The sequence below is a fragment of the Loxodonta africana genome, chromosome 9 (assembly GCF_030014295.1).
Source record: "Loxodonta africana isolate mLoxAfr1 chromosome 9, mLoxAfr1.hap2, whole genome shotgun sequence".
NCBI lineage: Eukaryota > Metazoa > Chordata > Mammalia > Proboscidea > Elephantidae > Loxodonta > Loxodonta africana.
This window is the reverse complement of record NC_087350.1, coordinates 11,681,111-11,695,463: the sequence shown is the minus strand read 5'-3', so window position 1 is coordinate 11,695,463 and position 14,353 is coordinate 11,681,111. Positions and strand designations below refer to the sequence as shown.

Here is a 14,353-nt window from a genome sequence, read left to right as displayed (position 1 = left end):
ACTGCCCTTTCCCCCACACACTGCTGGACCTCCACAGCAAACACCCTGGATGCAGCACCCACTGCCCCTCAGGACTTCATCATGCCTTCCAGGCACCCCTCTTGGGCTCTCTGCTTTCCCCAGGACACTTCTTGTGCCAAGCGCTGGGGATTCTGGCCCCAGTGGGGCCAGGCCTGGCAAGGTCATTTTTCAAGTGAGGACAAAACGGAGGTCAGCAGAGCTGCCTGGAATTCAGACCTTTGTCATGGGGCAGACCCCACTTAATTGGAGTGCCCCAGGGGCTCCCAGTGGGGTAGTTGAGCATGCCCCACCCCCTTTTGGGGAAGCCTCTGCTGTGATCCCTGCCACTTCTGTTGTGGCTACTCAGGCTTGTAGGGGAGTTTGGTCCCCAGCTCTTTCTCTTCAAGCTCCACCACCAGCTGCCCAGCTGGCTTCCATTTTCCCCCAAGTGAAGGCTTGCTCAGGCCAACGTGCTTCTTCTGGGGAGAAAAGCCTGGCCATCACACAATCCAGGCCTTCGCTGAATGACTCCTCCTGTAATCCCCAGAGTGTTTACCAGAACTACCGACGTTGGCAATGCTTGAAGTCTCTGGCCTGGAGGTACCATCCCCAAAGCCCTGATACAGAAGCTCTTTTCTGCTTTCTCATGTGAGTACCCTAATCAGTGGGGACAGCTGAGATTATCCTGCAGCTTTCAAACAAAGAGATCTTGGGGAGACACAATGGAGGTTAGGATCTTTAATAACATTTGAGAGAAGGTCATGAGGGTGATGGGATATGTTATGAGAAGCTGTATTCCCAATAATATTATACACACCTCCCTGTGTACAACATATTCAGGTATCTTGTCTCAATTGATGCTGACCACCTTGTATGTGAAGTCAATCTTTATATTGGAATCGTTACCTTAACAATTCCTTACAAGAGACTAAACACCGCGGTAGAAACCCTGGTAGCATAGTAGTTAAGTTCTATGGCTGCTAACCACATCGTCAGCAGTATGAATCCGCCACCCCTCCTCGGAAACTCTATGGGGCAGTTCTACTCTGTCCTGTAGTGTCACTATGAGTTGGGATATACCCAATGGCAAAGGGTTTGGTTTTTTTAAACGCTGTGGTAAAGTGAGGAGGCATGATGTGAGTTTTGATCTCAGATCACAAACAACTTTGTTCCACTGGTCTTTACCTTCCAACATAGGAGCTGAGCGTATTTTGGCCATTGCCTCAGGAGACGTGAAACGGGCAAGGCCTAGGACAACCACTTTAAGTTTACTCCCACCCTCATTCCTCTGGAGAATTCCAGTTACAACAGGGAGGTGGTAGAGTATGCATAGTGGTGAAAGGCTTGGGCTCTGTCCTCCTTAGATTTGTAATCCTGAGCAGGGCATTGTACATCTTCACCCTAGAGTATCTCATCAAATAAGGAGACAATTTCAGTTCATTAAGAGGAGAGCTAAGAAGACGATATGACCTAATATATGAAGTACAGTCCATAAAAAGTACCCACAAGAGCAAAACTGTCCTAGCTACAGTGTGTGTGAATGGAAATTGGCAATGAGGTGCAGGGTCATGGGCTTCTGTGAATGAAAGGCAGAGTGATTAGTCATGTGGGAAGCTTTGTCTTTTCAGAGCAGAGCCTACATCTCTATCAACCCTGAGCTTCCCAACAGGTCAATCAATATGGAACTCTGATCATATTCACAGGATGTTTTTCCACATACATGTTGCTCTCATTGGCTGAAAGACTGAAGGCATGTTCTTCCTTTCCCCACTCCCCAGCACTCACCCAGGAATAAAGACACAGTCCACTAAACCCAAATTTCCAGCAGTCTTAGGGATTCCCTGGATTCCAAAATAGTTAATGGTATCCTGGAGGCAAAAGCATTTGAAATCTAAAACACTGGAAGAGGGACTGTCACGGACAAATAGCAAGATAGATGTGATGATGGGCAGGGGATGTGTGTAGGGATGGGGTCAAGATGGGGATGGAATATGTATTTGCCGAAAGTTACTGACACGCATGGGTATTTAGCCCAGTCCTGCGATCCTTGGCTAGACTGAAGCCCACCATGATCCTGGAGGAGGGACTCTGGTGGTCTGTACAGGAATGGCGGCGCAAAAGCAATTTTGACCGGATCATCTTCTATGAGATGGCAGAAAAGTGAGTCCATGGCATCCTGGCCCTGTTGGGACTGAGTGATGAGGTGTGAATGAAGAGGGAGAGTTGGTACAAATCACAGAGGCTGTGTGAGGAGGAGGTGTACACGTGGAGAGGGCTCCTGGTTCCCTGATGATCCCGCTCTACCCTCAGACAACTTCTACCACCACATTCACTGCTTGGAGTTTTCTGTTCTACGTTCCTTAAGAAATTCACCCCTTCTGCATGTTGGATTTGTGGATGGCCTGAAACTGGAGTGTTAAGACAGAATGGGGATAAACACTGTGGATGCCCATGGAGATACAGTCCAATCTGTGGACACTCTGCAGTGAGGGGATATGCCGTACCAGACAGGTTCCTGCTTGCCTCAATGTCCATATAGATAACAGGGAATTTGGGGCCACTCTTCCTCATGACAACTGGTACAAAACTGTTCTACAACCATCCAAGAATGGCCCAGGCTGGAAAGGTGAGTTCAGGGGAAGGCAGCATCTCAGTCACCCTGTTGGACGTGTTTCTGTCCCTCATTGCCTTTCCTCCCTCGGTTTAAAAAAAAAATCATCAAAGGAGCCTGAGGCTTTTGGGAAACCTCACATTCCACCTTTTTCCAAATCTCTCTTGGACCTCTTGCCCGCCTGGTTTATATCTCAAGGCCTCAAAGCTTGAGACTAGGACCCGGACTCTAGGAACTAGTCCTTGGTGTTATCTGCAATCAACTTCATCCCATTCAAGGTTCAGGCTATTACCTCTACCATGTGCGTTTTAGGCAAGGGCAGGAGAGGCTTGGAGAACGGTGCGCATGAGTGGTTCCTCCTGTGTGTCATGTAGGTCTGATTCAATTCAACCAACCAGTGTCAGTGTTGTGGTGTGCTATCAGGTGCTAAGGGTATGGAAAAGTAGTGAGCACTATGGCTGCATCAGGAGGAGCTTCCAAGAAGGCATGGCTCATTTCCTTCGCAACCTTCCTATGTTATGATGAGTTGTGCTGAACGTGAAGGGATGATGTGGTGAACATGTAAGGGACCCATATCTTGTTTTTTCCTCCTGGGAAATGGACTTACTGGCCACTTGGACAGGTCACTAAAGGCACATTTTTCTCCACTTCCCCAAAATTGGCTGTTGCCTGGTCCTGGGGCTCCTGGTGCATCTTGCCTTCTCCTCAGCACGGCCTGTGCCTCCCTCACCCTTGTCAGGTTCATGGAGTTTGAGGCAGAGGAGGAGTTAGAGATTCAGATGTTGCAGCAGAGGAATGCGTCTGTCTGCCTGCCTCCTCCAGCTCCACGCAATGTTGATCCTCAGGGGCCTTCATCCACTATGGTTGCCCAGTGTCCAGGTATGGCTAAGCAAGGTCAACAGGAACTACGGGCCCGGGGTCAAAGGAGGCATGTAGGGACTGGTTATGTTGGGAGAAGGCATTGTCTTCACATGTGGTACTTATCTTTCAAGAGGGGGCAATGGCTATTTCTATTAGCAGAGACTGCCAGATGCCTGGGATCTCCACTACTCTTCATTACATGCTAGTAGTGAGGTGGTTCCGTTTTATAACTACAGTCTCACATGGATTATCAAAAGTGGGGTCCAATATCTAATCAGCTTTAAATGTGGGTGTCAGTGAGACTTCTTGTAAAAGAAGTAGTTTCAAGTTTCCCCACAAGCTGACTGTCTTAGAGTGTCTGCCTCTTACATCTTCTCCTCTCACAGTGTTTGTGACTTCAGGTGTGCCTGCCCTACCAAGAACGATGACAGTGTCCCCATAATTCTGCCTTTACAACATGGGGTTGGGTGGTGACTTAGTTATCTTGTGTTGCTAGAACAGAAATACCACAGTGGATGGACTTACCAAACACAAATTTATTCTCTCACAGTCTAGGAGGGTAGTAGTCTGAATTCAGGGTACCAGCTCTTGGAGAATGCTTTTACTCTCTGTTGGTTCTGGAGGAAGGTCCTTGTCATCAATCTTCCCCAGGTCTAGGAGCTCCCCAGCACAGGGACCTTGAGTCCAGAGGACTAGATTCACTCTGGGCACTACTTTCCTGGTGGTATGAAGTTCCTCTCCTCTCTGTTTGTTTCTCTGTTTTCCATTTCAAAAGCGATTGACTCAAGATACAATCAAATCCTGTAGACTGAGGCCTGCCTCATTAACACAACTGCCTATAATCCTGCTTCATTAACATCATGCAGGTTAGGATTTACAACACATAGGATAATCACATCAGGTCCCCAAATGGTGGACAACCACAAAATACTGGGCGTCATGGACTAGCCACGTTGACAACCATTTGGGGGACACAATTCAATATGTAACAAGTGGAAAGAGCCGGAATTTGCTGCCACATAAACATGCTCTTCCCCCCCCCCCACGGTGTTCATTCCAAAGAAGGGAGGTTCCATGGCACAGCCCCCTAAGCAACATCGACACAGAACCGAGCACCCTTGGGAGCCCAAGCGGTCCCATGAAATTCCTCTCGAAGCCGTCAAAGAGTATGTTGAGATCATGGAAGATCTCCTTGGAACTGCCCATTCAGCCACTGTGGAGCCAGATGGAAAATATGAAGAAGAAGAAGAAAATGAGCAACAACAGGAAGAGGATGAGCTGTATCCAGACCCGGGACTCCTGAGCTACATTGACAAGCTGTGTGCACAGGAAGCACTTATCACCAAGGTGGGCCAGGACCTGAGGTTTGGTGTCTGTGGGCTCTGTACTTTTGGTGTTCCAGCCACCAAACATCTGGAGTTTTACCCCAGACATTGTAATTAAGCTCAGTTCCTTCCTCCATGATCAATGTGTGTGTCCTTTTCTTGTGTGTATATGTGTGTGTGTATGAGTGTCTGCGTATGTGTAGGTTGGGGTGGTGATATTTTAATACAATACTGGATGCAAATTCGAGAGGGAGATTATTCCTTGTCTTCTAGAACCTCTAAATCAGTGTTACTCCTTGTCAAGGATTTTCACAGGCCTCCTCGTTCCGTTAACAGGTGGAAGCAGTTATTCACCCTCAATTCCTGGAAATGTTACTATCACCAGAATCACAGGTAGATCCCCTGTCCTTAAGGCAGGAGCTGGAGGAAGAGGAAAGACTCACTCTCACTCAGGTAAACCAGAGGAGGAAGGGAGAATCATAACATGAAACCCACAGGATTTCATCTAACCCGACAGTGCCTTGGCTGTCATGGCTTCTGCGGAAGGCCAGCTCCAGGTGTGGGAGCAGGTACAGAATGAGGAGGTAAGAGATAATGCAGTGGCCAAGAATAGGAGTGGAGTGGTAAGGCATTGTGGTTGGGAAAACCACACAAGAGGATGGAGAGGCAGAGCTGCAGTACTAGTTATTGAAGGACGCTCATGTGACTGACTTCCCTAAATCCTGCCCCAATACTATGGTCTCCACCACCCACTCAGCCATGTGTTCTCACAATCTGTACAGAATTAGTAATTATCCATTTTCCTTCCTTGCAGCTGGTAGAGAAAAGAATGCTGGAATTGAAAGGAAACGTGGGTGTGGAGGCATCCCCAACTTACGGTGTGCCAACCAGGGAGTCACCGTGTACAGAGTCTGGGAGCAGTCAAAATGCAGGGAGCACAGATAACCACAACAGCCAACTACAGATGAGCAAGAAAACGAGCACAAAAAAGTTGGATGCAGATGACCTGCCAAAAGATGGCAGCAGGTACAGTCATCTGTCTACGTCAAAAGAACTTGCTCTCTTTACATGGAGTCCCATGTCACAGGAACTTAAGTCTGAACAATCAACTTCTCCTCAACGGCACCCTAGTCGCACCTACCCTAGATTGGGAAACAGAGGAACCTTAATGTCCTTAGAAGCCTCTTGTATTAGTGAAACACCTGGGAAAGGAGAAGGGTGCAGTGAAGAAGAAAAGGAAGAGGAGGAACTCCCCAGCCTTGACTTCCTCTTGGCATCTCAAGAAAGCCTACTGCCCTGGAGTCTTTCCAAGAGTCCTCTCCCTGCCTCCAGCATTCTGCACCATGGAGTTCGGGGTACCTGGGGAGCATCCCAGCTCCGATCTCCGGAGACAGTGAGTCTTAGCTAACCTGGACATAGAGCTGCCAAGTGTAAGATCCCAGCTCAAGTCAGAACTCCACCACTTGCTGCAAAGCGGCCCTACTCAGGGGCTGACCTTGGAGTCTCTGGGAGGCAACCCTTGACTGTGGGAGAGGTCCAACCCTCACTGCCTCTAAAAAGAAAGTGTGACCCTTCCACACATGGAAAAAGGAAGAAGCATCTTCTTAGCCAGTAGTGAGCTCTCCTCTTCTATATGTCAGACCCTCAAGTTGGGGTCCCCTAAATAGATTAGGGTTGTCAACTCCTCCCCCATACTTATTAGGCTAATGCTCCTCCCCTATCCTAGTGGTACTTCTTGGCTGTTATACAGATACGGTGAGGGCAGAGAGGGAGGCCAAAGCCTGGGCAGGGTGCACATGTATTTCCATGGTGGGAGATGAAGCACAGTAGCTTTACTTTTACTTTGAAGAATAGTGCTCTGTAAATTGAGATTAAAGATAGTTTTGTTGGCAGAAATTCTCATTGACTCTTTCTTCTGTTCCTCCTCTCCTGCTGGATGGACTGTGGTGCTGTGAAAAGAAAAAGATACAGGTGACCCCCATTTTCCACATCCACATGTGACTGACTTAGCTCTTTCCTCCAGCTTTACCTGATGTCCTCAGAATGCTCCTGGGGACAGTCTGGCTGCGGCCTCTCACAGCTCATTGATAAATCCCCAGTGGTCACTGTCATCACCCATTTTTCACAAGCTGTGGCTTGGTTTGGGAGCTTTCTGTGGGTATCCTATCAATATCTCTGTCTCTTAACCATCTATTAATGGAATTTGCATTTCAACCTTTCAGCCTTCTTGGTCATTAACTAATGTTTCTATAATTGAGCCTGGAGGCTGCACTTTTCTTTAAGGTGCTTTTTTGTTGTTGTTGTTTGCTAGGAAGATGTCGGACAATAGATCTAAAATGATCCTCAGCACACCCAGGGATTTTCCTGTGTGGTTTATTTGACTTGACAGGATCAAGACTTGGCTTCTTGGGGACATGGCTTTCTGTTTCTCTGCATTTACTCTAATAAGTGGTATCATGAATTCTCAAGAGGACTTCTAAATAAGCAATGGTAGTATCCTATTTCTGGTGAGGACAGGGCGAGACAGAATATGTTAGAAATATATTTATGAGGATTTCTTTTGATAGTGTGTATATGGGCTATGAAGGTAGACAGAGAAGTAAGGAAGTCCCTTTGCCTTATTTCTGGATGGGAAAGAATCTCATTTAACTCAATTGGGAAGGTCCATCCTGCTGTGGTCAAGGGGACTGACCTCAGGTAACTTTGGAATCTTCCAAGGAGCATCCTATAAGTATTCTTCCCTTTCTTTTCCAAACAATGACTGAAATTCCAGGGTTAAATTGATGTAGATTTAGTCTTACACTTACATTGAAATAGTTCCTTACAAACAAGAGGAAACCTACCTTACAGAACAACAATACAGCCCAGGAAAAGCGGAGACTTGATGATGTTTATGGCAGACCTGGATGCCTGGAGTATGCAGGGCTAGATGTGGGCAGGGTTGGTACACAGGGCTAAGAAGCACTGAGGCATTAGTAGTCTGATTCTTCGGGCACTTGCATAGACCCCATGTTCAGAGCAGTGGGTGTTTCAGTGTTTTGGCATTTGGTGCCTGTGAGCTGCTGCATTTGTTGGGAAGTTCCTAACTGGGATCTGAATGGAGACATCCACAAGTAAGATTCTGTTGGGGAAAAAATCAAGACAAAGAGATGAGAAAGAGGGGAGAGGACGCCTTTGGTCTTTCCTCAGAATTGTCAAGTCCTTGCCCTCCAATCTGCACTTAACACCTCAAATCCACATGTCCATGGCCTCACTTCTCCAGCCCATTCCCCTCAGTAGCTCTGATTCTCAACTTGGAAGCTCCCTGGAACTCAACAAAGTTTCCTCCCAGCCCAATGCTTTTATCTCCAAGTTCCAAATTCTAATTTTGTTGCAAGTACCTGTGAATTTTCACGAATGCCATGTCCCAGAAGCTTCCCAGCCAACACTATGAAGGGACCTCATAGAGTGTCCTCCTCAGCATAACTGGCAATCCTGGTGTATCCCAGGTATTTAGGGGAGTGTACATATCAAACATCGAAAGATAATGTTGTAAGTGAAGGATAGAGCCCTGGCTCCTCCATTCCCTGGTGTTTGACTTTAGAAAACTTCTGTAAGTCCTCTACATTTCAGGATCTTCACTGGGAAAATAACATGACACTGTACAGCTCTCAGGATGTTTGGGATATTAAAGGAGTCATGCAGCCGGTCCTTGGCACCCAATGCTGTTGGCTCTAGGGACTGGGAGGCACTGTATATTCTCTGACCCCTGTCTTGGGTGGCTAGATGGATTTGGGTAATAACCAACAGCCCTCAGGCCCCTGATGTGTGTGGATGAGGTCCCTGTTTAATGGGCAGGGCAACATCAAATGTCACGATTCTGCAACTACCCCTTGGCTGTTGCAGTTGAAAACAGGCTTCAAGTGTATGCCCTCATGGTGTTGAATTGGCCCACACAGGTATGGGCAGGGGTGAAGGGAGCTACATGTCCTCAGACCATTTATGCCAATGCCCAGGCAAAGGGGCAACTCCTGGCCTGACTTCCCAGCTGAGGGGGCATGGTGAATTTTTATAGCCAAGAGACTAGTTTGGGTGCAGACAGCCCTGAGATCTGGGTTAGAGGCCTGGCAGTTCTTGAATACTGCCTGACTGGTGTCAGAGTGGACAGCGGGGAGTGGGGGGTGGGTGCGGGGAGGGAAAACAGGCTCTTCCCCCTGTTAGCATCTTGGAGGGGGAGGGCTTATTTTGACTCCCACACAATAGGCAGTAGGTTAGAACCTTGCACTTAACTTTCCCAGGTCCAGTACCATTTCCATCCTGATCCCGAGGCTTCTGCAGATTCTCTGCTGCCCAGCCTCTCCTGACATGGTGAAACCTGTCCTGAATGCTACTGCTCTCCTCAGCCTGCCATGAACCAGCTGACCCAGCCAGCAGGGTGCTGGCAACCTCACAACTGGCACTTCTTTGCTGCTTCTGAACTGTCTCTCCTGCATCCTGCTGCTCAGTCCAACTCCTCAGCTTTGTCTTTGATGATCTGGGCTCCTACATTGTCATGTAAAATCCATTGACTTCTTTTTCATGTCTTGCATGTAAGAGGAACAACAGGAAGCATCTGATTATTTTCCCATCTTGGCCCTGCCTCCTCCTTTTTTCTCTTTATACAATTAAGATGTATTCCAATATATACATATATTTGTTCCATTAGAATAATAAATTGAAATAAAGTCAATGTCCCCAGCCTGGGTTCAATGATCCATTTGTATTTCTTTAGTCTAGAGTCTACAATGTTAACTTTAACATTCCCTTCAACTCCAAAGTCCCCCCAAGAATAGGTTTGCCAGTTTTAGCAAAGAAAATAAAGGCCTCCAAGGATTCCTCACATAATAATGGGGATATATTTACAACAATATTATTCCTTGTTTAACAGATTTTTGAAGTCAACGAGTGGCTTGTATTTTCTCTGGGAAAACTACCAAGAGGCAGAAAACAATAAGCTGTTATGACTTACCTTCAGAAGAACAGACCTGAATTTTCAGTCAAAAGGCCTGAGCTTAAATCTTGGTTCCAAACACATGAAACACAGCACCCAAACCAAACCAGCATACCAATTTCACAAAATCTCTGCAGGACATTTTGATTATCTGGCATATTGAATAGTCACTAAACACTCTTGAGCACCTATGCTCAGTGGGCAGAGAGCAGATGTAAGGGTGAGGAAGGCAGAAAATCTTTTTCTCTGAAGAAAAAGTGCTTACAATGCTACGGCCCTAGGATCTTCACTTGTTAGTTAGGGCCCCATGGCCCTGAAATGGGTGGGTATCGTGAGACCAATGCAAGATTCTACTCACACAAGTCAAATCCCCATCCACACACACACTCGCCTCCATCTATCTCCTAGTTGGCCATTCTGGGTCATAAAGCCCTACTTCTCAGCTTCAGCTTCACCTGTCCTCATCACAGACCCTTGCTTTTTGGAATACAGGTTCATCAATGTATGTCCTCAATCGTTGTGGGAACCGTGGTGTTATCATCTTTAAAGAAAGAATGTTTGTCTTCTTACTCATCATGAACAGGATTTTCAGTGGAAATGATTGGAAAAACCATTCACGTTGTTGTTGTTCGAGAGGCTTGGTAGAAAAACTGGTCATGTGAGATGAGGGTGCTGAACCTAAGTCGTTGCAATAAGAAAAGTCATGTGAGACCAACTTTAATCCTGCTCTCACATCAGCAGTGGTTTTTGGTTGGGGGGGTATAGGGGAAGGGGAGAGGCAGAGGAGAAGCGTTCCACACCGACAGCCTTCACACAAAAAATGTCCCTACTGGCACTAACAACCCTGGTGGTGTAGTGGTTAAGAGCTCTGGCTCCTAATCAAAAGCTTGGCAGTTTGAATCCACCAGGCACTCCTTAGAAACCTTATGAGGCAGTTCTGCTTTGTCCTGTAGGGTCACTATGAGTAGGAATCCACTCAAAGGCAAGGGTTTTGGGACTAACATAGTATCTTGTCCCTGTAGGAAGACATTTCAACTCAAGACAGAAATGCTGCAGAAAAATGCAACAGTAGTCATATTCTGGTGGAAAAGCAGAGAATTTGCACAGAGGAGGCAAGGGTTCTTCTCCCCTCTTTGCTATAATTACGTGAGAAAGTTATTCCATAATGCGGTCCTCTTGAATTGCCTCATGATTTCTGAGTTTTATCTGAACTATAAACCTGAAAAGACCTGAGAAAGATTTCTACTTACAGAATCTACAGTGTTTTCCCAGTCACTGTGAAAAGAGCACCTCCATGCAGCTTCTGCCTCTCTGGAAACTGTCCACCCCTTTATTCTCTGCAGCCAGGAAATAGTTTCTTGATGTGCCTTTCTTGGTATTCTCTCTGGCAGCTACAGTGTACAACTCTACTCACATCTCAGCTTAGATGATGAAGTTAGAGAGATTCAAGAAAACCACCTGAACTTTTTTTAAAGGTACTTGTTGTGGCTGATAAAAGCAAAATCTTGGCAACTTTTCTTAGCGTATGAACTTCTATCATAGGGCAACCTTGCATGATTTTCAATCCAGACCTCCTATTATGGGAATGGTGAAGGAAATGCTACTATCTAGGGACTCAGGAAAAGCAGGCTTGCTCCTTGGTTCTTCTGCTTCTCAGTTAGTCCATTGATTTTTTTTCCCAGATGGACACAATGGATTTAGGGCCATTGGATTTGAGTGAGCTCAGGGCCCATGATTTCAACATTGCATTGTGGAGAAACAATCAGGTCCAAATTCTACAATCTTTTTTTCTACTACATGAAAATCTTTGACCCTGGAAGCATATGTGATTAAATTAGCGCATATGAACTTTACCAAGATTGGCCATGAAAGGGCGAGGCCAAAAGTCCCTTGGACCCAGTTCTCTGACCATTGCTGTGGGAAAGTGTAAGAAAGGCCTTGTCCACTGATAAAAATCATCTCCATGCTTGGGTGACAGGACGCAGAAGGCAGATGATCTGCCACCCAATCTCAGAGCATTAGAGGAAATGACAAGATGTGATGATTGCGCCTTATTCAGCTACCCTGCTTTCTCTCTCAGCCTGTGCACTTGCAGCCTCCACGTGTTCGCTCTGTAGGGTCTTAAAGAGTCATCATCCAAGGAAGTGAGAAATAATTCAAATCTTGCAATTTCCAGAAAAAGAGTAGCAGATTATTGAAATTAAAAAAAAAAAACAGAAATACAGTGACACAATTCTAGCACTGATTATTTAAGGGCTGACTGCAATTATGAATTTAGTCTACACACTAAAAAAGAAATAATTTGTTCCCACTGTAACTGCTGTGTAGACAGGAAGGAAGTAACCCTGGCTGAGATGGTTTCCTAATCACAACACAGGAGAAAAAGTAAACTGAAGGACACATATTGAGGACTTTTCCTTAAGAGATCTCTTAACCTGCATTCCTAGAAGATGTGGAGACTCAGAGGACAGTGAGAGAATGATGCAGTGCCTGTAAAAATGCAAATACGATGTAGTAGGAAGTGCAGAGGCAGGTGAGGTGAAAACCAAGTTTTTCTCACTGCAAGGCCGAAAAGGAGGTTTGAATGACCAGCAGGGCTGCCTGAGGCAAAACCAACCTTTGGGTGATGAATTCCTTGCTTTCTAAGGGCAGCACTGCTCTGTGCCTTGTCCAGTAGGAAAGCTGGGAGGTGGCGTCCTGAATTAGAGGCCTTGAAGAGCAAGCTTGAGAGTGTTCGCATTTTAAATGAGTTTATTTCTCATTTTATTAACTGCCTCTTAAGCAGCAATGTTTGGATTTTGGACAGAGTGTGCATTTCTTAAAGGGAGTGAATTTGCCTAGGTCTTATAGAACAGAAAGTATAATGAATCCTGGAGTTTTATTCGATTCCACAATGTTTTTTATATTCTTTTTATTGTGGTAAATATATACGTAATAGAAAACTTATCATCTGAACATTCTTCACGTGCACAATTCAAGTTTCTTCTCTTAGCCTTTGGTTTCCTACGTTCCCTTTTGACCTTGATGAGTAAAAATACAGAAACCAATAATTGCGTTTTAGTAGGCCCGCTCACAAGCTTTAAAACCACAAACACCACTCAGCAAACTAGGACGTAAAACATAACTTTATGAACATATCAGCGCAACTGACCAAGATGTTCCACAAGACTCTAGTTTTAATATTTCGAATCCAGAAAACTAATCCATCGGGGTATTTGGGTGTGTCTCAGAAATATTCACAACTCTTCCCTCTGTGTGCTTTATTATATGTATTAATATGTGTGCATACAGTCACATAGATGCATATACGTATTCCTACACATTTTTTTTTTTTACACATACACCTGTATACAGACACAGACACACTCATGTAAACATGCCTATACACATATATGGCTACATATATATATTTTTTTTACTTGTGTGTATTTTACTGATGTGGTTTGCCTTCATCAGGCTTTGTACAATTCAGTCTCATTGAGCGTTACCTCTCCTTCATGAAAAATAACAAGTATCTACTAACTAGAGAGTAAATTCCCCTTCCCCCTACCCCACCTCTGGTAAACGCTACTGAACATTATTTTCTGTATAATTTTATTTTTCATATCATTTCATAAATGTGATTACATGCAATATCTGTTTTTTTGTGACTGACTCATTTTACTTGTTCATGTCCTCCAGGTTCTTCCATATTCCAAGGTGTTTGGGGAACTCATTTTTCTTTATTGCTGAGTAGTATTCCACTGTATGTATACAGCATATTTTACTCATCCATTCGTCCGTTGTCGGGTGCTTAGGTTGTTTCTATCTTTTTGCTATTGTGAATAGTGCTCTAGTGAACATAGGTGTGCATATGTCTGTTCATATCACTTCTTTTAGATCCCAAGGGCACACACCTGGAGTGGAATTCCTGGGTCATACGGCAGGTATATCTCCAGGTTTTTGAGAAATTGCCAGTGTTTCCAAAATGGCTATATCATTTTGCATTTTCACAAGCAACGGATGAGTTTTCCAATTTCTCCACAACCTCTCCAACACTTGTCATTTTTCCCTCTTTTTAGTTTTTTATTTTTATTTTGCCCATCGTACTGGCTGTGAAATGGTATCTCCTTGTGGTTTCTATATGCATTTCTTTGATGCCTAATGACATCCTTTCAAGTGTCTGTTGGCCACTTGAATATTCTCTTTGCTGAAATGTCTCAAGTGTAGCAAAGATGGATTGACATGTATGCCAGGCTTGGCCGCTGCTCTGACAGTCCAACCCCTGTCCATTAACAGAACTCTCTTGTCCCTTGTGCACAATTTGTATTGGTGCCATGCTTTGTGGGCATGGGAAGGAGAAGATATCATTCTCCTGGATCCAAGAAAGAATATAGGATGAGAGCCAGTGGAACTTGGGTCCATAGTGGGTCAGAGTTGGTGGCAGTGTGTAACCAGGCTTTCAGGATCGCCCAAAGGAACATAGAATGGACCCTAGACTGATGGTCCAGGTCCTTTTCTGTGTTTGGTGTGGCCTTCCACCAACTTTCCCTGAATCTCTCTTCACGTCTTAACACTTCATTATCACCTGAAGAATTCCCTCCCTTC

General features: G+C 45.3%; 1 long non-coding RNA gene across 5 annotated transcripts in view; it reads right to left on the bottom strand.

Moving 5' to 3' along the window:
- Positions 1–14,353, bottom strand: part of LOC111747791 (uncharacterized) — a 239,998-nt gene that overhangs the window by 184,513 nt on the left and 41,132 nt on the right. Inside the window, exons 4-5 of one of the 5 annotated variants that reach the window (XR_002783745.2) lie at positions 7,641–7,918; positions 820–6,746 (exon numbers count right to left, since the gene is read on the bottom strand). The exons of the other annotated variants lie outside the window; for them this stretch is intronic. This is a non-coding gene — a long non-coding RNA (uncharacterized LOC111747791). Of the gene's footprint in view, positions 1–819; positions 6,747–7,640; positions 7,919–14,353 lie in introns of those variants that run through there. 5 annotated transcript variants of the gene reach the window in all.